The 25,904-nt window shown below is 48.7% G+C and overlaps 14 non-coding genes and 1 pseudogene across 14 annotated transcripts; all 15 read left to right on the forward strand.

Annotated features, from left to right (window-relative positions):
- The first annotated feature begins 3,001 nt into the window (after positions 1–3,001).
- LOC141205442 (U2 spliceosomal RNA) lies at positions 3,002–3,194 on the forward strand. Its single transcript, XR_012276208.1, has one exon. It is a non-coding gene; the product is annotated as a U2 spliceosomal RNA (small nuclear RNA).
- Positions 3,195–4,315: 1,121 nt separating this feature from the next.
- Positions 4,316–4,393, forward strand: LOC141205496 (U2 spliceosomal RNA; annotated as a pseudogene).
- A 5,564-nt stretch (positions 4,394–9,957) lies between these two features.
- LOC141205444 (U2 spliceosomal RNA) lies at positions 9,958–10,150 on the forward strand. Its single transcript, XR_012276209.1, has one exon. It is a non-coding gene; the product is annotated as a U2 spliceosomal RNA (small nuclear RNA).
- A 1,123-nt stretch (positions 10,151–11,273) lies between these two features.
- LOC141205134 (U2 spliceosomal RNA) lies at positions 11,274–11,464 on the forward strand. Its single transcript, XR_012275908.1, has one exon. It is a non-coding gene; the product is annotated as a U2 spliceosomal RNA (small nuclear RNA).
- A 1,120-nt stretch (positions 11,465–12,584) lies between these two features.
- On the forward strand, positions 12,585–12,775 carry LOC141205241 (U2 spliceosomal RNA). The gene has a single exon (XR_012276012.1). It is a non-coding gene; the product is annotated as a U2 spliceosomal RNA (small nuclear RNA).
- A 1,127-nt stretch (positions 12,776–13,902) lies between these two features.
- On the forward strand, positions 13,903–14,093 carry LOC141205135 (U2 spliceosomal RNA). The gene has a single exon (XR_012275909.1). It is a non-coding gene; the product is annotated as a U2 spliceosomal RNA (small nuclear RNA).
- A 1,123-nt stretch (positions 14,094–15,216) lies between these two features.
- On the forward strand, positions 15,217–15,407 carry LOC141205136 (U2 spliceosomal RNA). Its single transcript, XR_012275910.1, has one exon. It is a non-coding gene; the product is annotated as a U2 spliceosomal RNA (small nuclear RNA).
- Positions 15,408–16,526: 1,119 nt separating this feature from the next.
- On the forward strand, positions 16,527–16,717 carry LOC141205137 (U2 spliceosomal RNA). The gene has a single exon (XR_012275911.1). It is a non-coding gene; the product is annotated as a U2 spliceosomal RNA (small nuclear RNA).
- Positions 16,718–17,837: 1,120 nt separating this feature from the next.
- On the forward strand, positions 17,838–18,028 carry LOC141205420 (U2 spliceosomal RNA). The gene has a single exon (XR_012276186.1). It is a non-coding gene; the product is annotated as a U2 spliceosomal RNA (small nuclear RNA).
- A 1,122-nt stretch (positions 18,029–19,150) lies between these two features.
- On the forward strand, positions 19,151–19,341 carry LOC141205390 (U2 spliceosomal RNA). The gene has a single exon (XR_012276157.1). It is a non-coding gene; the product is annotated as a U2 spliceosomal RNA (small nuclear RNA).
- A 1,120-nt stretch (positions 19,342–20,461) lies between these two features.
- Positions 20,462–20,652, forward strand: LOC141205138 (U2 spliceosomal RNA). Its single transcript, XR_012275912.1, has one exon. It is a non-coding gene; the product is annotated as a U2 spliceosomal RNA (small nuclear RNA).
- A 1,122-nt stretch (positions 20,653–21,774) lies between these two features.
- LOC141205139 (U2 spliceosomal RNA) lies at positions 21,775–21,965 on the forward strand. The gene has a single exon (XR_012275913.1). It is a non-coding gene; the product is annotated as a U2 spliceosomal RNA (small nuclear RNA).
- Positions 21,966–23,085: 1,120 nt separating this feature from the next.
- On the forward strand, positions 23,086–23,276 carry LOC141205140 (U2 spliceosomal RNA). The gene has a single exon (XR_012275914.1). It is a non-coding gene; the product is annotated as a U2 spliceosomal RNA (small nuclear RNA).
- A 1,120-nt stretch (positions 23,277–24,396) lies between these two features.
- On the forward strand, positions 24,397–24,587 carry LOC141205141 (U2 spliceosomal RNA). The gene has a single exon (XR_012275915.1). It is a non-coding gene; the product is annotated as a U2 spliceosomal RNA (small nuclear RNA).
- Positions 24,588–25,707: 1,120 nt separating this feature from the next.
- LOC141205142 (U2 spliceosomal RNA) lies at positions 25,708–25,898 on the forward strand. The gene has a single exon (XR_012275916.1). It is a non-coding gene; the product is annotated as a U2 spliceosomal RNA (small nuclear RNA).
- The last annotated feature ends 6 nt before the right edge of the window (positions 25,899–25,904 follow it).

Consider the following 25,904-nt stretch of genomic DNA (forward strand, 5'->3'; position numbering starts at 1 on the left):
ACTCGATGGTCCCCTGCTTCTTCTCCGACCACAGAGCCATTCACTTACAAGGTGTCCTCGGCGACGGTTTTCCGTCCGGCCCCGGCTCCTGGAAGCTGAATTGTGCTCTGCTGGCTCAGGATGAAGTCGTGGAGGAGCTGAGAGCAGCCTACGCAATGTGGCAGTCCTACAAGGGTAGCTTCCAAACAGTCTCTGATTGGTGGGAATATGTTAAACTTGAGTTTCGCTGTTTCTTTCAGGCCAAGGGTCGACAACAGGCGTGTGAGAAGAGGAGGGACTTCAGAGGGCTGCAGCGCGAGCTGCGGTCGCTGCAGGACCTTCTTCACTGCGGCTGGGACGTGAGGGAGGAGCTGGAGGAGACCAAGAAGAGCCTGAAAAGGCACTTTGAGGAGGAGTCCAAGCGAATCGTCTTCCGTTCCAAAGTGGAGAATCTGGAGAAGGGTGAGAAATGTAACTCATTCTTTTTCAGGAAACTTCATGCCGGTCACACGCCCCTGAACGAGCTGCGAGACGAGAGCGGAAACATGCGACGTGGGAAGGAGGACGTGATGAGGGTCGTCAGCGACTTCTACAGTGAACTCTACTCCCACAAGACTACCGACCCCGACGCTGCTGATAAGTTCCTGTCAGGTATCACTAACCATCTTGATCCTGCAGGCACGGCAGCCTTGGACAAACCTCTGATGGTGGGCGAATTGCTCTCTGCCGCTAAATCCTTTAGGACCGGCAGGACCCCGGGCAGTGATGGTCTTCCAGCGGAGCTCTATGTAGCGCTGGGAGACCTCATCTGTCCGGACCTGTTGGACCTGTACAAGGAGATGGTGGTGGAAGGTAGAATGCCTCCATCTTTGAGGGAAGGAATGGTCATGATCCTGTACAAGCGGAAGGGAGAGAGGTGCGACCTGAGGAATTGGCGTCCCATCACTCTGCTCAACGTGGACTACAAGATCCTGGCCAAGACGATGGCGACACGACTTAAGACGGTCATCGGACGGATCATCAAACCGGACCAGACCTGCGGCATCCCTGGACGTCGCATCGCAGACAGCCTCGCTCTCGTGCGGGACACGGTCGAGTACATCAAGGTCCGCCGCGCACACGCGGCCCTGGTCTCCTTGGATCAGGAGAAGGCCTTCGACCGGGTTTCCCACGAGTTCATGGGCCGAGCTCTGCACCGGTTAGGTTTGGGTAACATGTTTTGTTCGTATGTCCGTCTGATGTATTTTGATATCCACAGCTCGGTGTTGGTGAACGGCTGGAAGACTGACCCCTTCCCTGTCCTCTCTGGGGTCAGACAAGGCTGCCCTCTATCACCTCTTCTTTTTGTTTGTGTTATAGAACTCTTCGCAGAGGCTATCCGGCAGAATGGAGAGATCAGAGGGATCACCGCACCGGGTCCGGGACGACACGAGGTCAAGTGCTCGCTCTACATGGACGACGTCACCGTCTTCTGCGCTGATCGTGGTTCAGTCGACGCCCTCGTCCAGACGTGTGAGAGGTTCGGCCGGGCTTCAGGGGCCAAAGTCAACTGCAGGAAGTCGGAAGCCATGCTCTTCGGGGATTGGCAGCCGGCCTCCTCCGCCCCCTTCCCCTTCAACATTCAACCGGATTTCCTCAAGGTGCTGGGAGTCTGGTTCGGGAAGGAAGGAGCGGCCCTCAAGTCCTGGCAAGAACGCTTGGCCAAAGTGAAGCAACGGATCGGACTCTGGAGCCTCAGACACCTCACTTGTGAGGGTAAGGCACTCGTCCTGCGTAATGAGGTCCTGCCCGTCTTGCAGTACACGGCGCAGGCCTGGCCCCCACACGTCACTGTGTGCAGGGCCATTACCAGGACAGTGTTTCACTTTGTCTGGGGATCCAAGATGGACAGAGTCAGGCGGGCCGTCATGTACAAGGAGCCTCGCAAGGGTGGGAAGGGCGTTCCAGATATCCCCACCCTCCTGCGATCCTCTTTTGTGTGTGATTGTGTCCGCCGGACTTTGCAAGTCAAGAATGGCTCCGCGGGCAGGTCCATGTCTCGCTTCTTCCTGCTTCCTCTTTGGAGGCGACTCGGCTGGGACAAGTGGGACAGCTCCTTCCCCTACAACTGGACGACGCCATGGTTCTACGGAGACGTCGTTCGATTTGTGGGGGAACATCAACTGGAGGGACTCAAGCCCGACTTGTGGAAGCCCAAAACTATCCACAAGCTCATCAGAGCCAAGGATGACGTGGAGAACATCACAGGACTTCACCAGGACACGCTGGAGACTGTGTGGACAAATGTGTCGTCTGACAGGCTGACCAACGGGCACAAGGACTTGTCGTGGATGGCGATTCAGGGCGGACTGCCCGTCCGGTCATTCATGCATGCCCGGAACCTGTGCAAGACCCGGTACTGCCCAAGGTGCCCCTTCGTGGAGGAAACATCTTTGCACACTTTTTGGGACTGCGGATTTGCACAGCGCCTGTTGACTGCCCTTGAGGACGACCTGAGGAACTCTGTCCCCAGGGCGAGCCTATCGCACCATTCTGTGCTTTACGGACTCTTCCCTGGGGTTCATACCGTCGGAGCCATCCAGGAGGCTTGGCGCCTTATGAACTGCTTCAAGGATGCCGTTTGGGTCGCCAGGAACCGGCTCATCTTGACGAGGGAGAGGATGTCCATCCAGGACTGCCGCAGGCTGATCCACAGCCTGCTCAGAGACTATTCCATCGTGGACGGTCCGGAGGACGAGGATGAGGACTAAACCCCTCCTCCCCCTCTCCCCTTATGTGTCTTGTCTTTCAATAAAGCTTCGGGCCTGTGATTTTCCCCTCCCCATCCCCTTTTTCCCAATCCCCATCCCTTATCACGATTCGTCGTACTGTATTGATTGACATGCTTTTTCTTTCAGATTGAGTGTTTTGTGTAGCATAGGGGTGTGATGTGTCTAGTTAGTGCGTCGTATCCTCATGCTATGTAAATATGATGTAGAATTCTGTGTGTACTGGGCTGCGGCACTGTACACTGTCTGTTAACTTATTTTTTGTGCTAATAAAAGATATATTCAATCAAAAAATCTGTTCTTATCAGTTTAATATCTGATACGTCCCCTATCTGGGGACCATATATTAAATGGATTTTTAGAACAGGGAGATGGAAAAAGAGCTTGCTCTGTCCACTCCACGCATTGACCTGGTATTGCAGTATCTCCAGGACCGGTGCACCCCTTCTTTAATGCAGTTTCTAAAATCAGAAAGAATTGAATTCAATGCTTTTTGTTCATTTTGCTTGTTTGTCGGATTTTGGGATGGACTCTTTGGCTTTGCTTTTCTTCTCCTCATTGGATTTTTCATGTTAAAAGTTGCAGAAGCCAGATGACAAGCTCATTTTGGTTCAACTTCAGCAACTGTGCATTGCATTGCCATGTAATGTAATGTAATGCAATGCTATCTATCTAGCTCTCCCTCTATACTTCCTTTTGGATAAACAGACATATTAGGCAAGCATTTTGGAGCTTTCACCTAAATAACTACAGGTGGTGAGATAAGCTGCACAATATAATTGACCTTTCAGTATATTGTTGCACACACACCATCTATTTAGCAAATGCCCTTGTTATCAACAGCAGCCTTTTAAACTCACCTGAGCTAACAGGTATGTGAGCTGGTTACTCTGCTGCGCTTAAAATTTCTTTTTTGGTTTGCTACAATGCCTTTTCTGAAACGTTGTCTCCCTCTGCTGGAACACTGACTTCTTTCATTTAATGCCTGCAGACTATAAAAGAGAAACCAACCCAAAAAGTTTGGTTGATTAGTCTGTGGCATTCTTTTAAACTGTTGCTTATGGCGGTCTCTGTGAGCTTCTCAGTGACATTCAGCCATCCAGGTATCCCGCCTGCAGTAGACGGAATGTGGCAATGGAACGCTGGCTGCGCGTGTCATAATAGGCTCTGAGCCTTTATATACCTGCGCACAGCAGCAGCCACCTTCAGTCTGCTGCTGGACAGCCAGCAGCAGCAGCAGCAGGAGAGGTAATTAATCAGCAACCCTCCTGCTAAGGGTAGACAGCTGCTCGTTCCACCCCCCCCCCCGCCTTAATTGGTTCTCCTCCCTTCCAACGGTGTTGAGGCGGGTGGGAACAGCCGGGGGTTGAGGGTACTGTGCTAAAAGAGGTGGAGTTATGCAGATCTAAAACGCGTGGATTGCAGCAGCAGCAAGCCAAAAAGTGCAGGCATGTGAGGGATCTAGAGGTTGACAGCATGTCTTCTTAACGGGAGTCCAGGTGGCCATCTCCACAAATGGACTTTTCAGAATCCTTGGGTGGCACCGTAGTCGGAAACCAATTCTGGTTATCGCTTCTCGGCCTTTTGGCTAAGATCAAGTGTAGTATCTGTTCTTTTAAGAACACAAGAGCTACGATCTACACTTGACGAGAGAGATCGAACTCGGAAGGAGAAGAGCTTCGGAGCCCAGCTGACATCGGAGAAGGAAGGCGGATATCGGTGGGAGGAAGAAGCTCTAAAGAATCCAGAAGAAGACGAAGACTCGGAGAAGAATCGGGCTGTCCTGTGGAATCTTCGAGGAAGAAAATCATCGAGACAAAGACCTTTCGGGGAATTTGTCCAGAACACGACGGGAGAAGAATCTGCATAGCTCCACCCATTCCGGGAAGAGTTCCAGATCCAGCTCCAAGAAGTAACTGCAGGAGGAAAGCCATGGCAAGCGCTGCGAGGAAGGCTGAAAAGAAGAGCCTGGAGCAGGGGACAGCCAGGAGGGCACAGCCAGGAGCCGATTCTGACCCCAAGGACTCTGCCTCCACGACTGGCCAGCAGAAGGGAAACCAGAAGCCCCGCCACGAAGCTCCAGCCCTGGAGCCATGGATGCGGCAGACGGTGGCCCTGAAGCTGAAGGAAGTGGATGGGAGGGTGCCGGACATGTCCTCGGACGTGTTCTGCCAGAAGATGCTGCTGGATCGAGGCTTCTCCAGGTCGGACACCCTCAGCATCCAGACCTTCTTGACGGGGATCTTCTTCGTCACCTTCGCCACTGTGAACACCTGCAGGAGGTTCTGGGAAATGGTAAGCGCAAAAGGACCGGATAATTCTTTCTCTGCCTTTACAGGTAGCTGCCCTATCCAGAGGGACGAAAGGAGGATCACGGTCTCCATGCGCAACCCGCACACCCCAGGCCAAGACATCTGTACCTTCCTGAGACGCTTCTGTTTGGTTGTGAAGGAACCCTCTCACATCCTGAATGGACTCGGCTTCTGGACAGGTAAGTGGTCGGTGACCGTTAGACTTCACAGGGACCTGGCGTACTCAGACGGACTTCGGCACCTGCCCCCGACATTCTCCCTGGGCAACTCCTACGGCCTCATCTATTACCCGGACATGCCGCGGAACTGCAGGAGATGCGGCAAGAACGGCCACGAGATGAAGGACTGCAAGGAGGATGCCTGCAGGATTTGTCGAGTGACGGGACACAGCTCGAAGGACTGCCCGAAGAAGACGTCCTGCAACCTGTGTGGGCTGGCGGCTCATCTATACAAGGATTGCCCCAAGCGTGAGAGATCCTGGGCATCGGTGGTTGCGACGACCCCAGCTCCGGAGGACAAGGCCCCGACGACCAGGCCTGTGAAGGTCAAGGACGCGACGACCAAGGCCCCAGCGGCCAAGGCCGAGACGACCAAGGCCAAAGCGGTCAAGGAGTCGGTGGCCAAAGCCCCAGCGACGGTCCCAACAGCTCCGAAGCAGAAGAAAAAGTCAAAGGAGGGTAAGAGTTCTGTCACCCCTCTCTCGATCCCTCCCCCTGCCACCCCCGTCCAATCCCCCCCCACCCCGGCCACCCCTGCTGAGGATTCCACTTCCTCTTCCTCCTTCCCCTACTCCTCAGCAGGTGTCCTTTCCCCTGCCCCGGCAGCCACTCTCCCTCCCCAGACCATGGTAGCGGTGGAATTAACCTTTCCTCCACCCGCCGCTATCTATTCCGAGGAGGATTTTCCCCTTCTTGTCTCCCCAGTTCCAACCCGGGGAAAGAGGAAGGTGGAGGACAGCCCTGCTACTGAATCCTCCAAAAAGAAGATTCTGGATTTCGTAGGCGAAAAGGAGGATACCCTCCCTGAGCCAGAAGAGATGGAGCACATGGTTGAGACCCTGGTGGCCGAGCCAGAAGAGGAGGAACTGGTGGTCGCCGAGATCGAGGCCGCGCTGCTTGACCAGATGGAGGAAGAGGGCCTGCTGGTGATCCCGTCACCAGCAGTCAACACCGACGAGGGACCACCCGACCGGAGTGGTAACTAAGGTGTATTGCCTGCGCTAACTTTTTCTTTTTTCCCTACATGATGGCTAATATTAAGTTATTTTCCATTAATGTCAGGAGCATCAAGGACAAGTTCAGACGTCAGACTATTTATGCCTTCCTTACTTCCCAGTTGTGTGATGTTTATATGTTGCAGGAATGTTCCCTTCCCTCCTCTAGGTCCTTCAAACATCTGGCCAGGGAGTGGTCCCACGGTCCATCCTACTGGTCCGGTGGGGGTGACTGCAAGTCTGCGGGGGTCGCAATTCTGATCAGGGGGGGCGCATTCACGCTTGAGTCCGTCCAGGAGCTCATCTGCGGCAGGGCTCTTGTTGTAGATGGCAACTGGGCAGGAGAACCTGTCAGGTTCATCAACGTGTATGCGTCCCCACTGAAGAATGAGCGTTTGGAGCTTTTCCAGACCCTGCGGCTTCAGCTTGCCACCACCAGGACCTTAGTGATGGCCGAGGATTTCAACTGCCCCATCGAGGAGGATGGTCGTAGTTCTGGCACATCTGCCAAGTTGGACATCACGTCCAAGCTGCTCATCGAGATGGTAACCGAGGCCTCTCTTCAGGACGTGGTGGGCTCCATGGGGAGAGGCTCCACGAACTATTCGTGGAGCCGACCCGATGGCTCACTCCGCTCCAGGATTGACTTTGTGTTCACCTCTCGGGCAGTCAGGCAGAGTAGGCACTCGATGGTCCCCTGCTTCTTCTCCGACCACAGAGCCATTCACTTACAAGGTGTCCTCGGCGACGGTTTTCCGTCCGGCCCCGGCTCCTGGAAGCTGAATTGTGCTCTGCTGGCTCAGGATGAAGTCGTGGAGGAGCTGAGAGCAGCCTACGCAATGTGGCAGTCCTACAAGGGTAGCTTCCAAACAGTCTCTGATTGGTGGGAATATGTTAAACTTGAGTTTCGCTGTTTCTTTCAGGCCAAGGGTCGACAACAGGCGTGTGAGAAGAGGAGGGACTTCAGAGGGCTGCAGCGCGAGCTGCGGTCGCTGCAGGACCTTCTTCACTGCGGCTGGGACGTGAGGGAGGAGCTGGAGGAGACCAAGAAGAGCCTGAAAAGGCACTTTGAGGAGGAGTCCAAGCGAATCGTCTTCCGTTCCAAAGTGGAGAATCTGGAGAAGGGTGAGAAATGTAACTCATTCTTTTTCAGGAAACTTCATGCCGGTCACACGCCCCTGAACGAGCTGCGAGACGAGAGCGGAAACATGCGACGTGGGAAGGAGGACGTGATGAGGGTCGTCAGCGACTTCTACAGCGAACTCTACTCCCACAAGACTACCGACCCCGACGCTGCTGATAAGTTCCTGTCAGGTATCACTAACCATCTTGATCCTGCAGGCACGGCAGCCTTGGACAAACCTCTGATGGTGGGCGAATTGCTCTCTGCCGCTAAATCCTTTAGGACCGGCAGGACCCCGGGCAGTGATGGTCTTCCAGCGGAGCTCTATGTAGCGCTGGGAGACCTCATCTGTCCGGACCTGTTGGACCTGTACAAGGAGATGGTGGTGGAAGGTAGAATGCCTCCATCTTTGAGGGAAGGAATGGTCATGATCCTGTACAAGCGGAAGGGAGAGAGGTGCGACCTGAGGAATTGGCGTCCCATCACTCTGCTCAACGTGGACTACAAGATCCTGGCCAAGACGATGGCGACACGACTTAAGACGGTCATCGGACGGATCATCAAACCGGACCAGACCTGCGGCATCCCTGGACGTCGCATCGCAGACAGCCTCGCTCTCGTGCGGGACACGGTCGAGTACATCAAGGTCCGCCGCGCACACGCGGCCCTGGTCTCCTTGGATCAGGAGAAGGCCTTCGACCGGGTTTCCCACGAGTTCATGGGCCGAGCTCTGCACCGGTTAGGTTTGGGTAACATGTTTTGTTCGTATGTCCGTCTGATGTATTTTGATATCCACAGCTCGGTGTTGGTGAACGGCTGGAAGACTGACCCCTTCCCTGTCCTCTCTGGGGTCAGACAAGGCTGCCCTCTATCACCTCTTCTTTTTGTTTGTGTTATAGAACTCTTCGCAGAGGCTATCCGGCAGAATGGAGAGATCAGAGGGATCACCGCACCGGGTCCGGGACGACACGAGGTCAAGTGCTCGCTCTACATGGACGACGTCACCGTCTTCTGCGCTGATCGTGGTTCAGTCGACGCCCTCGTCCAGACGTGTGAGAGGTTCGGCCGGGCTTCAGGGGCCAAAGTCAACTGCAGGAAGTCGGAAGCCATGCTCTTCGGGGATTGGCAGCCGGCCTCCTCCGCCCCCTTCCCCTTCAACATTCAACCGGATTTCCTCAAGGTGCTGGGAGTCTGGTTCGGGAAGGAAGGAGCGGCCCTCAAGTCCTGGCAAGAACGCTTGGCCAAAGTGAAGCAACGGATCGGACTCTGGAGCCTCAGACACCTCACTTGTGAGGGTAAGGCACTCGTCCTGCGTAATGAGGTCCTGCCCGTCTTGCAGTACACGGCGCAGGCCTGGCCCCCACACGTCACTGTGTGCAGGGCCATTACCAGGACAGTGTTTCACTTTGTCTGGGGATCCAAGATGGACAGAGTCAGGCGGGCCGTCATGTACAAGGAGCCTCGCAAGGGTGGGAAGGGCGTTCCAGATATCCCCACCCTCCTGCGATCCTCTTTTGTGTGTGATTGTGTCCGCCGGACTTTGCAAGTCAAGAATGGCTCCGCGGGCAGGTCCATGTCTCGCTTCTTCCTGCTTCCTCTTTGGAGGCGACTCGGCTGGGACAAGTGGGACAGCTCCTTCCCCTACAACTGGACGACGCCATGGTTCTACGGAGACGTCGTTCGATTTGTGGGGGAACATCAACTGGAGGGACTCAAGCCCGACTTGTGGAAGCCCAAAACTATCCACAAGCTCATCAGAGCCAAGGATGACGTGGAGAACATCACAGGACTTCACCAGGACACGCTGGAGACTGTGTGGACAAATGTGTCGTCTGACAGGCTGACCAACGGGCACAAGGACTTGTCGTGGATGGCGATTCAGGGCGGACTGCCCGTCCGGTCATTCATGCATGCCCGGAACCTGTGCAAGACCCGGTACTGCCCAAGGTGCCCCTTCGTGGAGGAAACATCTTTGCACACTTTTTGGGACTGCGGATTTGCACAGCGCCTGTTGACTGCCCTTGAGGACGACCTGAGGAACTCTGTCCCCAGGGCGACCCTATCGCACCATTCTGTGCTTTACGGACTCTTCCCTGGGGTTCATACCGTCGGAGCCATCCAGGAGGCTTGGCGCCTTATGAACTGCTTCAAGGATGCCGTTTGGGTCGCCAGGAACCGGCTCATCTTGACGAGGGAGAGGATGTCCATCCAGGACTGCCGCAGGCTGATCCACAGCCTGCTCAGAGACTATTCCATCGTGGACGGTCCGGAGGACGAGGATGAGGACTAAACCCCTCCTCCCCCTCTCCCCTTATGTGTCTTGTCTTTCAATAAAGCTTCGGGCCTGTGATTTTCCCCTCCCCATCCCCTTTTTCCCAATCCCCATCCCTTATCACGATTCGTCGTACTGTATTGATTGACATGCTTTTTCTTTCAGATTGAGTGTTTTGTGTAGCATAGGGGTGTGATGTGTCTAGTTAGTGCGTCGTATCCTCATGCTATGTAAATATGATGTAGAATTCTGTGTGTACTGGGCTGCGGCACTGTACACTGTCTGTTAACTTATTTTTTGTGCTAATAAAAGATATATTCAATCAAAAAATCTGTTCTTATCAGTTTAATATCTGATACGTCCCCTATCTGGGGACCATATATTAAATGGATTTTTAGAACAGGGAGATGGAAAAAGAGCTTGCTCTGTCCACTCCACGCATTGACCTGGTATTGCAGTATCTCCAGGACCGGTGCACCCCTTCTTTAATGCAGTTTCTAAAATCAGAAAGAATTGAATTCAATGCTTTTTGTTCATTTTGCTTGTTTGTCGGATTTTGGGATGGACTCTTTGGCTTTGCTTTTCTTCTCCTCATTGGATTTTTCATGTTAAAAGTTGCAGAAGCCAGATGACAAGCTCATTTTGGTTCAACTTCAGCAACTGTGCATTGCATTGCCATGTAATGTAATGTAATGCAATGCTATCTATCTAGCTCTCCCTCTATACTTCCTTTTGGATAAACAGACATATTAGGCAAGCATTTTGGAGCTTTCACCTAAATAACTACAGGTGGTGAGATAAGCTGCACAATATAATTGACCTTTCAGTATATTGTTGCACACACACCATCTATTTAGCAAATGCCCTTGTTATCAACAGCAGCCTTTTAAACTCACCTGAGCTAACAGGTATGTGAGCTGGTTACTCTGCTGCGCTTAAAATTTCTTTTTTGGTTTGCTACAATGCCTTTTCTGAAACGTTGTCTCCCTCTGCTGGAACACTGACTTCTTTCATTTAATGCCTGCAGACTATAAAAGAGAAACCAACCCAAAAAGTTTGGTTGATTAGTCTGTGGCATTCTTTTAAACTGTTGCTTATGGCGGTCTCTGCGAGCTTCTCAGTGACATTCAGCCATCCAGGTATCCCGCCTGCAGTAGACGGAATGTGGCAATGGAACGCTGGCTGCGCGTGTCATAATAGGCTCTGAGCCTTTATATACCTGCGCACAGCAGCAGCCACCTTCAGTCTGCTGCTGGACAGCCAGCAGCAGCAGCAGCAGCAGGAGAGGTAATTAATCAGCAACCCTCCTGCTAAGGGTAGACAGCTGCTCGTTCCACCCCCCCCCCGCCTTAATTGGTTCTCCTCCCTTCCAACGGTGTTGAGGCGGGTGGGAACAGCCGGGGGTTGAGGGTACTGTGCTAAAAGAGGTGGAGTTATGCAGATCTAAAACGCGTGGATTGCAGCAGCAGCAAGCCGAAAAGTGCAGGCATGTGAGGGATCTAGAGGTTGACAGCATGTCTTCTTAACGGGAGTCCAGGTGGCCATCTCCACAAATGGACTTTTCAGAATCCTTGGGTGGCACCGTAGTCGGAAACCAATTCTGGTTATCGCTTCTCGGCCTTTTGGCTAAGATCAAGTGTAGTATCTGTTCTTATCAGTTTAATATCTGATACGTCCCCTATCTGGGGACCATATATTAAATGGATTTTTAGAACAGGGAGATGGAAAAAGAGCTTGCTCTGTCCACTCCACGCATTGACCTGGTATTGCAGTATCTCCAGGACCGGTGCACCCCTTCTTTAATGCAGTTTCTAAAATCAGAAAGAATTGAATTCAATGCTTTTTGTTCATTTTGCTTGTTTGTCGGATTTTGGGATGGACTCTTTGGCTTTGCTTTTCTTCTCCTCATTGGATTTTTCATGTTAAAAGTTGCAGAAGCCAGATGACAAGCTCATTTTGGTTCAACTTCAGCAACTGTGCATTGCATTGCCATGTAATGTAATGTAATGCAATGCTATCTATCTAGCTCTCCCTCTATACTTCCTTTTGGATAAACAGACATACTAGGCAAGCATTTTGGAGCTTTCACCTAAATAACTACAGGTGGTGAGATAAGCTGCACAATATAATTGACCTTTCAGTATATTGTTGCACACACACCATCTATTTAGCAAATGCCCTTGTTATCAACAGCAGCCTTTTAAACTCACCTGAGCTAACAGGTATGTGAGCTGGTTACTCTGCTGCGCTTAAAATTTCTTTTTTGGTTTGCTACAATGCCTTTTCTGAAACGTTGTCTCCCTCTGCTGGAACACTGACTTCTTTCATTTAATGCCTGCAGACTATAAAAGAGAAACCAACCCAAAAAGTTTGGTTGATTAGTCTGTGGCATTCTTTTAAACTGTTGCTTATGGCGGTCTCTGTGAGCTTCTCAGTGACATTCAGCCATCCAGGTATCCCGCCTGCAGTTAGACGGAATGTGGCAATGGAACGCTGGCTGCGCGTGTCATAATAGGCTCTGAGCCTTTATATACCTGCGCACAGCAGCAGCCACCTTCAGTCTGCTGCTGGACAGCCAGCAGCAGCAGCAGCAGGAGAGGTAATTAATCAGCAACCCTCCTGCTAAGGGTAGACAGCTGCTCGTTCCACCCCCCCCCGCCTTAATTGGTTCTCCTCCCTTCCAACGGTGTTGAGGCGGGTGGGAACAGCCGGGGGTTGAGGGTACTGTGCTAAAAGAGGTGGAGTTATGCAGATCTAAAACGCGTGGATTGCAGCAGCAGCAAGCCGAAAAGTGCAGGCATGTGAGGGATCTAGAGGTTGACAGCATGTCTTCTTAACGGGAGTCCAGGTGGCCATCTCCACAAATGGACTTTTCAGAATCCTTGGGTGGCACCGTAGTCGGAAACCAATTCTGGTTATCGCTTCTCGGCCTTTTGGCTAAGATCAAGTGTAGTATCTGTTCTTATCAGTTTAATATCTGATACGTCCCCTATCTGGGGACCATATATTAAATGGATTTTTAGAACAGGGAGATGGAAAAAGAGCTTGCTCTGTCAACTCCACGCATTGACCTGGTATTGCAGTATCTCCAGGACCGGTGCACCCCTTCTTTAATGCAGTTTCTAAAATCAGAAAGAATTGAATTCAATGCTTTTTGTTCATTTTGCTTGTTTGTCGGATTTTGGGATGGACTCTTTGGCTTTGCTTTTCTTCTCCTCATTGGATTTTTCATGTTAAAAGTTGCAGAAGCCAGATGACAAGCTCATTTTGGTTCAACTTCAGCAACTGTGCATTGCATTGCCATGTAATGTAATGTAATGCAATGCTATCTATCTAGCTCTCCCTCTATACTTCCTTTTGGATAAACAGACATATTAGGCAAGCATTTTGGAGCTTTCACCTAAATAACTACAGGTGGTGAGATAAGCTGCACAATATAATTGACCTTTCAGTATATTGTTGCACACACACCATCTATTTAGCAAATGCCCTTGTTATCAACAGCAGCCTTTTAAACTCACCTGAGCTAACAGGCATGTGAGCTGGTTACTCTGCTGCGCTTAAAATTTCTTTTTTGGTTTGCTACAATGCCTTTTCTGAAACGTTGTCTCCCTCTGCTGGAACACTGACTTCTTTCATTTAATGCCTGCAGACTATAAAAGAGAAACCAACCCAAAAAGTTTGGTTGATTAGTCTGTGGCATTCTTTTAAACTGTTGCTTATGGCGGTCTCTGTGAGCTTCTCAGTGACATTCAGCCATCCAGGTATCCCGCCTGCAGTAGACGGAATGTGGCAATGGAACGCTGGCTGCGCGTGTCATAATAGGCTCTGAGCCTTTATATACCTGCGCACAGCAGCAGCCACCTTCAGTCTGCTGCTGGACAGCCAGCAGCAGCAGCAGCAGGAGAGGTAATTAATCAGCAACCCTCCTGCTAAGGGTAGACAGCTGCTCGTTCCACACCCCCCCCCCCCCCCGCCTTAATTGGTTCTCCTCCCTTCCAACGGTGTTGAGGCGGGTGGAAACAGCCGGGGGTTGAGGGTACTGTGCTAAAAGAGGTGGAGTTATGCAGATCTAAAACGCGTGGATTGCAGCAGCAGCAAGCCGAAAAGTGCAGGCATGTGAGGGATCTAGAGGTTGACAGCATGTCTTCTTAACGGGAGTCCAGGTGGCCATCTCCACAAATGGACTTTTCAGAATCCTTGGGTGGCACCGTAGTTGGAAACCAATTCTGGTTATCGCTTCTCGGCCTTTTGGCTAAGATCAAGTGTAGTATCTGTTCTTATCAGTTTAATATCTGATACGTCCCCTATCTGGGGACCATATATTAAATGGATTTTTAGAACAGGGAGATGGAAAAAGAGCTTGCTCTGTCCACTCCACGCATTGACCTGGTATTGCAGTATCTCCAGGACCGGTGCACCCCTTCTTTAATGCAGTTTCTAAAATCAGAAAGAATTGAATTCAATGCTTTTTGTTCATTTTGCTTGTTTGTCGGATTTTGGGATGGACTCTTTGGCTTTGCTTTTCTTCTCCTCATTGGATTTTTCATGTTAAAAGTTGCAGAAGCCAGATGACAAGCTCATTTTGGTTCAACTTCAGCAACTGTGCATTGCATTGCCATGTAATGTAATGTAATGCAATGCTATCTATCTAGCTCTCCCTCTATACTTCCTTTTGGATAAACAGACATATTAGGCAAGCATTTTGGAGCTTTCACCTAAATAACTACAGGTGGTGAGATAAGCTGCACAATATAATTGACCTTTCAGTATATTGTTGCACACACACCATCTATTTAGCAAATGCCCTTGTTATCAACAGCAGCCTTTTAAACTCACCTGAGCTAACAGGTATGTGAGCTGGTTACTCTGCTGCGCTTAAAATTTCTTTTTTGGTTTGCTACAATGCCTTTTCTGAAACGTTGTCTCCCTCTGCTGGAACACTGACTTCTTTCATTTAATGCCTGCAGACTATAAAAGAGAAACCAACCCAAAAAGTTTGGTTGATTAGTCTGTGGCATTCTTTTAAACTGTTGCTTATGGCGGTCTCTGTGAGCTTCTCAGTGACATTCAGCCATCCAGGTATCCCGCCTGCAGTAGACGGAATGTGGCAATGGAACGCTGGCTGCGCGTGTCATAATAGGCTCTGAGCCTTTATATACCTGCGCACAGCAGCAGCCACCTTCAGTCTGCTGCTGGACAGCCAGCAGCAGCAGCAGCAGGAGAGGTAATTAATCAGCAACCCTCCTGCTAAGGGTAGACAGCTGCTCGTTCCACCCCCCCCCCCCCGCCTTAATTGGTTCTCCTCCCTTCCAACGGTGTTGAGGCGGGTGGGAACAGCCGGGGGTTGAGGGTACTGTGCTAAAAGAGGTGGAGTTATGCAGATCTAAAACGCGTGGATTGCAGCAGCAGCAAGCCGAAAAGTGCAGGCATGTGAGGGATCTAGAGGTTGACAGCATGTCTTCTTAACGGGAGTCCAGGTGGCCATCTCCACAAATGGACTTTTCAGAATCCTTGGGTGGCACCATAGTCGGAAACCAATTCTGGTTATCGCTTCTCGGCCTTTTGGCTAAGATCAAGTGTAGTATCTGTTCTTATCAGTTTAATATCTGATACGTCCCCTATCTGGGGACCATATATTAAATGGATTTTTAGAACAGGGAGATGGAAAAAGAGCTTGCTCTGTCCACTCCACGCATTGACCTGGTATTGCAGTATCTCCAGGACCGGTGCACCCCTTCTTTAATGCAGTTTCTAAAATCAGAAAGAATTGAATTCAATGCTTTTTGTTCATTTTGCTTGTTTGTCGGATTTTGGGATGGACTCTTTGGCTTTGCTTTTCTTCTCCTCATTGGATTTTTCATGTTAAAAGTTGCAGAAGCCAGATGACAAGCTCATTTTGGTTCAACTTCAGCAACTGTGCATTGCATTGCCATATAATGTAATGTAATGCAATGCTATCTATCTAGCTCTCCCTCTATACTTCCTTTTGGATAAACAGACATATTAGGCAAGCATTTTGGAGCTTTCACCTAAATAACTACAGGTGGTGAGATAAGCTGCACAATATAATTGACCTTTCAGTATATTGTTGCACACACACCATCTATTTAGCAAATGCCCTTGTTATCAACAGCAGCCTTTTAAACTCACCTGAGCTAACAGGTATGTGAGCTGGTTACTCTGCTGCGCTTAAAATTTCTTTTTTGGTTTGCTACAATGCCTTTTCTGAAACGTTGTCTCCCTCTGCTGGAACACTGACTTCTTTCATTTAATGCCTGCAGACTATAAAAGAGAAACCAACCCAAAAAGTTTGGTTGATTAGTCTGTGGCATTCTTTTAAACTGTTGCTTATGGCGGTCTCTGTGAGCTTCTCAGTGACATTCAGCCATCCAGGTATCCCGCCTGCAGTAGACGGAATGTGGCAATGGAACGCTGGCTGCGCGTGTCATAATAGGCTCTGAGCCTTTATATACCTGCGCACAGCAGCAGCCACCTTCAGTCTGCTGCTGGACAGCCAGCAGCAGCAGCAGCAGGAGAGGTAATTAATCAGCAACCCTCCTGCTAAGGGTAGACAGCTGCTCGTTCCACCCCCCCCCGCCTTAATTGGTTCTCCTCCCTTCCAACGGTGTTGAGGCGGGTGGGAACAGCCGGGGGTTGAGGGTACTGTGCTAAAAGAGGTGGAGTTATGCAGATCTAAAACGCGTGGATTGCAGCAGCAGCAAGCCGAAAAGTGCAGGCATGTGAGGGATCTAGAGGTTGACAGCATGTCTTCTTAACGGGAGTCCAGGTGGCCATCTCCACAAATGGACTTTTCAGAATCCTTGGGTGGCACCGTAGTCGGAAACCAATTCTGGTTATCGCTTCTCGGCCTTTTGGCTAAGATCAAGTGTAGTATCTGTTCTTATCAGTTTAATATCTGATACGTCCCCTATCTGGGGACCATATATTAAATGGATTTTTAGAACAGGGAGATGGAAAAAGAGCTTGCTCTGTCCACTCCACGCATTGACCTGGTATTGCAGTATCTCCAGGACCGGTGCACCCCTTCTTTAATGCAGTTTCTAAAATCAGAAAGAATTGAATTCAATGCTTTTTGTTCATTTTGCTTGTTTGTCGGATTTTGGGATGGACTCTTTGGCTTTGCTTTTCTTCTCCTCATTGGATTTTTCATGTTAAAGTTGCAGAAGCCAGATGACAAGCTCATTTTTGTTCAACTTCAGCAACTGTGCATTGCATTGCCATGTAATGTAATGTAATGCAATGCTATCTATCTAGCTCTCCCTCTATACTTCCTTTTGGATAAACAGACATATTAGGCAAGCATTTTGGAGCTTTCACCTAAATAACTACAGGTGGTGAGATAAGCTGCACAATATAATTGACCTTTCAGTATATTGTTGCACACACACCATCTATTTAGCAAATGCCCTTGTTATCAACAGCAGCCTTTTAAACTCACCTGAGCTAACAGGTATGTGAGCTGGTTACTCTGCTGCGCTTAAAATTTCTTTTTTGGTTTGCTACAATGCCTTTTCTGAAACGTTGTCTCCCTCTGCTGGAACACTGACTTCTTTCATTTAATGCCTGCAGACTATAAAAGAGAAACCAACCCAAAAAGTTTGGTTGATTAGTCTGTGGCATTCTTTTAAACTGTTGCTTATGGCGGTCTCTGTGAGCTTCTCAGTGACATTCAGCCATCCAGGTATCCCGCCTGCAGTAGACGGAATGTGGCAATGGAACGCTGGCTGCGCGTGTCATAATAGGCTCTGAGCCTTTATATACCTGCGCACAGCAGCAGCCACCTTCAGTCTGCTGCTGGACAGCCAGCAGCAGCAGCAGCAGGAGAGGTAATTAATCAGCAACCCTCCTGCTAAGGGTAGACAGCTGCTCGTTCCACCCCCCCCCCCGCCTTAATTGGTTCTCCTCCCTTCCAACGGTGTTGAGGCGGGTGGGAACAGCCGGGGGTTGAGGGTACTGTGCTAAAAGAGGTGGAGTTATGCAGATCTAAAACGCGTGGATTGCAGCAGCAGCAAGCCGAAAAGTGCAGGCATGTGAGGGATCTAGAGGTTGACAGCATGTCTTCTTAACGGGAGTCCAGGTGGCCATCTCCACAAATGGACTTTTCAGAATCCTTGGGTGGCACCGTAGTCGGAAACCAATTCTGGTTATCGCTTCTCGGCCTTTTGGCTAAGATCAAGTGTAGTATCTGTTCTTATCAGTTTAATATCTGATACGTCCCCTATCTGGGGACCATATATTAAATGGATTTTTAGAACAGGGAGATGGAAAAAGAGATTGCTCTGTCCACTCCACGCATTGACCTGGTATTGCAGTATCTTCAGGACCGGTGCACCCCTTCTTTAATGCAGTTTCTAAAATCAGAAAGAATTGAATTCAATGCTTTTTGTTCATTTTGCTTGTTTGTCGTATTTTGGGATGGACTCTTTGGCTTTGCTTTTCTTCTCCTCATTGGATTTTTCATGTTAAAAGTTGCAGAAGCCACATGACAAGCTCATTTTGGTTCAACTTCAGCAACTGTGCATTGCATTGCCATGTAATGTAATGTAATGCAATGCTATCTATCTAGCTCTCCCTCTATACTTCCTTTTGGATAAACAGACATATTAGGCAAGCATTTTGGAGCTTTCACCTAAATAACTACAGGTGGTGAGATAAGCTGCACAATATAATTGACCTTTCAGTATATTGTTGCACACACACCATCTATTTAGCAAATGCCCTTGTTATCAACAGCAGCCTTTTAAACTCACCTGAGCTAACAGGTATGTGAGCTGGTTACTCTGCTGCGCTTAAAATTTATTTTTTGGTTTGCTACAATGCCTTTTCTGAAACGTTGTCTCCCTCTGCTGGAACACTGACTTCTTTCATTTAATGCCTGCAGACTATAAAAGAGAAACCAACCCAAAAAGTTTGGTTGATTAGTCTGTGGCATTCTTTTAAACTGTTGCTTATGGCGGTCTCTGTGAGCTTCTCAGTGACATTCAGCCATCCAGGTATCCCGCCTGCAGTAGACGGAATGTGGCAATGGAACGCTGGCTGCGCGTGTCATAATAGGCTCTGAGCCTTTATATACCTGCGCACAGCAGCAGCCACCTTCAGTCTGCTGCTGGACAGCCAGCAGCAGCAGCAGCAGGAGAGGTAATTAATCAGCAACCCTCCTGCTAAGGGTAGACAGCTGCTCGTTCCACCCCCCCCCCCCGCCTTAATTGGTTCTCCTCCCTTCCAACGGTGTTGAGGCGGGTGGGAACAGCCGGGGGTTGAGGGTACTGTGCTAAAAGAGGTGGAGTTATGCAGATCTAAAACGCGTGGATTGCAGCAGCAGCAAGCCGAAAAGTGCAGGCATGTGAGGGATCTAGAGGTTGACAGCATGTCTTCTTAACGGGAGTCCAGGTGGCCATCTCCACAAATGGACTTTTCAGAATCCTTGGGTGGCACCGTAGTCGGAAACCAATTCTGGTTATCGCTTCTCGGCCTTTTGGCTAAGATCAAGTGTAGTATCTGTTCTTATCAGTTTAATATCTGATACGTCCCCTATCTGGGGACCATATATTAAATGGATTTTTAGAACAGGGAGATGGAAAAAGAGCTTGCTCTGTCCACTCCACGCATTGACCTGGTATTGCAGTATCTTCAGGACTGGTGCACCCCTTCTTTAATGCAGTTTCTAAAATCAGAAAGAATTGAATTCAATGCTTTTTGTTCATTTTGCTTGTTTGTCGTATTTTGGGATGGACTCTTTGGCTTTGCTTTTCTTCTCCTCATTGGATTTTTCATGTTAAAAGTTGCAGAAGCCACATGACAAGCTCATTTTGGTTCAACTTCAGCAACTGTGCATTGCATTGCCATGTAATGTAATGTAATGCAATGCTATCTATCTAGCTCTCCCTCTATACTTCCTTTTGGATAAACAGACATATTAGGCAAGCATTTTGGAGCTTTCACCTAAATAACTACAGGTGGTGAGATAAGCTGCACAATATAATTGACCTTTCAGTATATTGTTGCACACACACCATTTATTTAGCAAATGCCCTTGTTATCAACAGCAGCCTTTTAAACTCACCTGAGCTAACAGGTATGTGAGCTGGTTACTCTGCTGCGCTTAAAATTTCTTTTTTGGTTTGCTACAATGCCTTTTCTGAAACGTTGTCTCCCTCTGCTGGAACACTGACTTCTTTCATTTAATGCCTGCAGACTATAAAAGAGAAACCAACCCAAAAAGTTTGGTTGATTAGTCTGTGGCATTCTTTTAAACTGTTGCTTATGGCGGTCTCTGTGAGCTTCTCAGTGACATTCAGCCATCCAGGTATCCCGCCTGCAGTAGACGGAATGTGGCAATGGAACGCTGGCTGCGCGTGTCATAATAGGCTCTGAGCCTTTATATACCTGCGCACAGCAGCAGCCACCTTCAGTCTGCTGCTGGACAGCCAGCAGCAGCAGCAGCAGGAGAGGTAATTAATCAGCAACCCTCCTGCTAAGGGTAGACAGCTGCTCGTTCCACCCCCCCCCCGCCTTAATTGGTTCTCCTCCCTTCCAACGGTGTTGAGGCGGGTGGGAACAGCCGGGGGTTGAGGGTACTGTGCTAAAAGAGGTGGAGTTATGCAGATCTAAAACGCGTGGATTGCAGCAGCAGCAAGCCGAAAAGTGCAGGCATGTGAGGGATCTAGAGGTTGACAGCATGTCTTCTTAACGGGAGTCCAGGTGGCCATCTCCACAAATGGACTTTTCAGAATCCTTGGGTGGCACCGTAGTCGGAAACCAATTCTGGTTATCGCTTCTCGGCCTTTTGGCTAAGATCAAGTGTAGTATCTGTTCTTATCAGTTTAATATCTGATACGTCCCCTATCTGGGGACCATATATTAAATGGATTTTTAGAACAGGGAGATGGAAAAAGAGCTTGCTCTGTCCACTCCACGCATTGACCTGGTATTGCAGTATCTCCAGGACCGGTGCACCCCTTCTTTAATGCAGTTTCTAAAATCAGAAAGAATTGAATTCAATGCTTTTTGTTCATTTTGCTTGTTTGTCGGATTTTGGGATGGACTCTTTGGCTTTGCTTTTCTTCTCCTCATTGGATTTTTCATGTTAAAAGTTGCAGAAGCCAGATGACAAGCTCATTTTGGTTCAACTTCAGCAACTGTGCATTGCATTGCCATGTAATGTAATGTAATGCAATGCTATCTATCTAGCTCTCCCTCTATACTTCCTTTTGGATAAACAGACATATTAGGCAAGCATTTTGGAGCTTTCACCTAAATAACTACAGGTGGTGAGATAAGCTGCACAATATAATTGACCTTTCAGTATATTGTTGCACACACACCATCTATTTAGCAAATGCCCTTGTTATCAACAGCAGCCTTTTAAACTCACCTGAGCTAACAGGTATGTGAGCTGGTTACTCTGCTGCGCTTAAAATTTCTTTTTTGGTTTGCTACAATGCCTTTTCTGAAACGTTGTCTCCCTCTGCTGGAACACTGACTTCTTTCATTTAATGCCTGCAGACTATAAAAGAGAAACCAACCCAAAAAGTTTGGTTGATTAGTCTGTGGCATTCTTTTAAACTGTTGCTTATGGCGGTCTCTGTGAGCTTCTCAGTGACATTCAGCCATCCAGGTATCCCGCCTGCAGTAGACGGAATGTGGCAATGGAACGCTGGCTGCGCGTGTCATAATAGGCTCTGAGCCTTTATATACCTGCGCACAGCAGCAGCCACCTTCAGTCTGCTGCTGGACAGCCAGCAGCAGCAGCAGCAGGAGAGGTAATTAATCAGCAACCCTCCTGCTAAGGGTAGACAGCTGCTCGTTCCACCCCCCCCCCCCGCCTTAATTGGTTCTCCTCCCTTCCAACGGTGTTGAGGCGGGTGGGAACAGCCGGGGGTTGAGGGTACTGTGCTAAAAGAGGTGGAGTTATGCAGATCTAAAACGCGTGGATTGCAGCAGCAGCAAGCCGAAAAGTGCAGGCATGTGAGGGATCTAGAGGTTGACAGCATGTCTTCTTAACGGGAGTCCAGGTGGCCATCTCCACAAATGGACTTTTCAGAATCCTTGGGTGGCACCGTAGTCGGAAACCAATTCTGGTTATCGCTTCTCGGCCTTTTGGCTAAGATCAAGTGTAGTATCTGTTCTTATCAGTTTAATATCTGATACGTCCCCTATCTGGGGACCATATATTAAATGGATTTTTAGAACAGGGAGATGGAAAAAGAGCTTGCTCTGTCCACTCCACGCATTGACCTGGTATTGCAGTATCTCCAGGACCGGTGCACCCCTTCTTTAATGCAGTTTCTAAAATCAGAAAGAATTGAATTCAATGCTTTTTGTTCATTTTGCTTGTTTGTCGTATTTTGGGATGGACTCTTTGGCTTTGCTTTTCTTCTCCTCATTGGATTTTTCATGTTAAAAGTTGCAGAAGCCACATGACAAGCTCATTTTGGTTCAACTTCAGCAACTGTGCATTGCATTGCCATGTAATGTAATGTAATGCAATGCTATCTATCTAGCTCTCCCTCTATACTTCCTTTTGGATAAACAGACATATTAGGCAAGCATTTTGGAGCTTTCACCTAAATAACTACAGGTGGTGAGATAAGCTGCACAATATAATTGACCTTTCAGTATATTGTTGCATACACACCATCTATTTAGCAAATGCCCTTGTTATCAACAGCAGCCTTTTAAACTCACCTGAGCTAACAGGTATGTGAGCTGGTTACTCTGCTGCGCTTAAAATTTCTTTTTTGGTTTGCTACAATGCCTTTTCTGAAACGTTGTCTCCCTCTGCTGGAACACTGACTTCTTTCATTTAATGCCTGCAGACTATAAAAGAGAAACCAACCCAAAAAGTTTGGTTGATTAGTCTGTGGCATTCTTTTAAACTGTTGCTTATGGCGGTCTCTGTGAGCTTCTCAGTGACATTCAGCCATCCAGGTATCCCGCCTGCAGTAGACGGAATGTGGCAATGGAACGCTGGCTGCGCGTGTCATAATAGGCTCTGAGCCTTTATATACCTGCGCACAGCAGCAGCCACCTTCAGTCTGCTGCTGGACAGCCAGCAGCAGCAGCAGCAGGAGAGGTAATTAATCAGCAACCCTCCTGCTAAGGGTAGACAGCTGCTCGTTCCACCCCCCCCCCGCCTTAATTGGTTCTCCTCCCTTCCAACGGTGTTGAGGCGGGTGGGAACAGCCGGGGGTTGAGGGTACTGTGCTAAAAGAGGTGGAGTTATGCAGATCTAAAACGCGTGGATTGCAGCAGCAGCAAGCCGAAAAGTGCAGGCATGTGAGGGATCTAGAGGTTGACAGCATGTCTTCTTAACGGGAGTCCAGGTGGCCATCTCCACAAATGGACTTTTCAGAATCCTTGGGTGGCACCGTAGTCGGAAACCAATTCTGGTTATCGCTTCTCGGCCTTTTGGCTAAGATCAAGTGTAGTATCTGTTCTTATCAGTTTAATATCTGATACGTCCCCTATCTGGGGACCATATATTAAATGGATTTTTAGAACAGGGAGATGGAAAAAGAGCTTGCTCTGTCCACTCCACGCATTGACCTGGTATTGCAGTATCTCCAGGACCGGTGCACCCCTTCTTTAATGCAGTTTCTAAAATCAGAAAGAATTGAATTCAATGCTTTTTGTTCATTTTGCTTGTTTGTCGGATTTTGGGATGGACTCTTTGGCTTTGCTTTTCTTCTCCTCATTGGATTTTTCATGTTAAAAGTTGCAGAAGCCAGATGACAAGCTCATTTTGGTTCAACTTCAGCAACTGTGCATTGCATTGCCATGTAATGTAATGTAATGCAATGCTATCTATCTAGCTCTCCCTCTATACTTCCTTTTGGATAAACAGACATATTAGGCAAGCATTTTGGAGCTTTCACCTAAATAACTACAGGTGGTGAGATAAGCTGCACAATATAATTGACCTTTCAGTATATTGTTGCACACACACCATCTATTTAGCAAATGCCCTTGTTATCAACAGCAGCCTTTTAAACTCACCTGAGCTAACAGGTATGTGAGCTGGTTACTCTGCTGCGCTTAAAATTTCTTTTTTGGTTTGCTACAATGCCTTTTCTGAAACGTTGTCTCCCTCTGCTGGAACACTGACTTCTTTCATTTAATGCCTGCAGACTATAAAAGAGAAACCAACCCAAAAAGTTTGGTTGATTAGTCTGTGGCATTCTTTTAAACTGTTGCTTATGGCGGTCTCTGTGAGCTTCTCAGTGACATTCAGCCATCCAGGTATCCCGCCTGCAGTAGACGGAATGTGGCAATGGAACGCTGGCTGCGCGTGTCATAATAGGCTCTGAGCCTTTATATACCTGCGCACAGCAGCAGCCACCTTCAGTCTGCTGCTGGACAGCCAGCAGCAGCAGCAGCAGGAGAGGTAATTAATCAGCAACCCTCCTGCTAAGGGTAGACAGCTGCTCGTTCCACCCCCCCCCCGCCTTAATTGGTTCTCCTCCCTTCCAACGGTGTTGAGGCGGGTGGGAACAGCCGGGGGTTGAGGGTACTGTGCTAAAAGAGGTGGAGTTATGCAGATCTAAAACGCGTGGATTGCAGCAGCAGCAAGCCGAAAAGTGCAGGCATGTGAGGGATCTAGAGGTTGACAGCATGTCTTCTTAACGGGAGTCCAGGTGGCCATCTCCACAAATGGACTTTTCAGAATCCTTGGGTGGCACCGTAGTCGGAAACCAATTCTGGTTATCGCTTCTCGGCCTTTTGGCTAAGATCAAGTGTAGTATCTGTTCTTATCAGTTTAATATCTGATACGTCCCCTATCTGGGGACCATATATTAAATGGATTTTTAGAACAGGGAGATGGAAAAAGAGCTTGCTCTGTCCACTCCACGCATTGACCTGGTATTGCAGTATCTCCAGGACCGGTGCACCCCTTCTTTAATGCAGTTTCTAAAATCAGAAAGAATTGAATTCAATGCTTTTTGTTCATTTTGCTTGTTTGTCGGATTTTGGGATGGACTCTTTGGCTTTGCTTTTCTTCTCCTCATTGGATTTTTCATGTTAAAAGTTGCAGAAGCCAGATGACAAGCTCATTTTGGTTCAACTTCAGCAACTGTGCATTGCATTGCCATGTAATGTAATGTAATGCAATGCTATCTATCTAGCTCTCCCTCTATACTTCCTTTTGGATAAACAGACATATTAGGCAAGCATTTTGGAGCTTTCACCTAAATAACTACAGGTGGTGAGATAAGCTGCACAATATAATTGACCTTTCAGTATATTGTTGCACACACACCATCTATTTAGCAAATGCCCTTGTTATCAACAGCAGCCTTTTAAACTCACCTGAGCTAACAGGTATGTGAGCTGGTTACTCTGCTGCGCTTAAAATTTCTTTTTTGGTTTGCTACAATGCCTTTTCTGAAACGTTGTCTCCCTCTGCTGGAACACTGACTTCTTTCATTTAATGCCTGCAGACTATAAAAGAGAAACCAACCCAAAAAGTTTGGTTGATTAGTCTGTGGCATTCTTTTAAACTGTTGCTTATGGCGGTCTCTGTGAGCTTCTCAGTGACATTCAGCCATCCAGGTATCCCGCCTGCAGTAGACGGAATGTGGCAATGGAACGCTGGCTGCGCGTGTCATAATAGGCTCTGAGCCTTTATATACCTGCGCACAGCAGCAGCCACCTTCAGTCTGCTGCTGGACAGCCAGCAGCAGCAGCAGCAGGAGAGGTAATTAATCAGCAACCCTCCTGCTAAGGGTAGACAGCTGCTCGTTCCACCCCCCCCCCGCCTTAATTGGTTCTCCTCCCTTCCAACGGTGTTGAGGCGGGTGGGAACAGCCGGGGGTTGAGGGTACTGTGCTAAAAGAGGTGGAGTTATGCAGATCTAAAACGCGTGGATTGCAGCAGCAGCAAGCCGAAAAGTGCAGGCATGTGAGGGATCTAGAGGTTGACAGCATGTCTTCTTAACGGGAGTCCAGGTGGCCATCTCCACAAATGGACTTTTCAGAATCCTTGGGTGGCACCGTAGTCGGAAACCAATTCTGGTTATCGCTTCTCGGCCTTTTGGCTAAGATCAAGTGTAGTATCTGTTCTTATCAGTTTAATATCTGATACGTCCCCTATCTGGGGACCATATATTAAATGGATTTTTAGAACAGGGAGATGGAAAAAGAGCTTGCTCTGTCCACTCCACGCATTGACCTGGTATTGCAGTATCTCCAGGACCGGTGCACCCCTTCTTTAA

This window comes from Phyllobates terribilis, unplaced genomic scaffold, assembly GCF_046119375.1.
Source record: "Phyllobates terribilis strain yellow unplaced genomic scaffold, ASM4611937v1 Scaffold_138__1_contigs__length_4804227, whole genome shotgun sequence".
NCBI classification, from domain to species: domain Eukaryota; kingdom Metazoa; phylum Chordata; class Amphibia; order Anura; family Dendrobatidae; genus Phyllobates; species Phyllobates terribilis.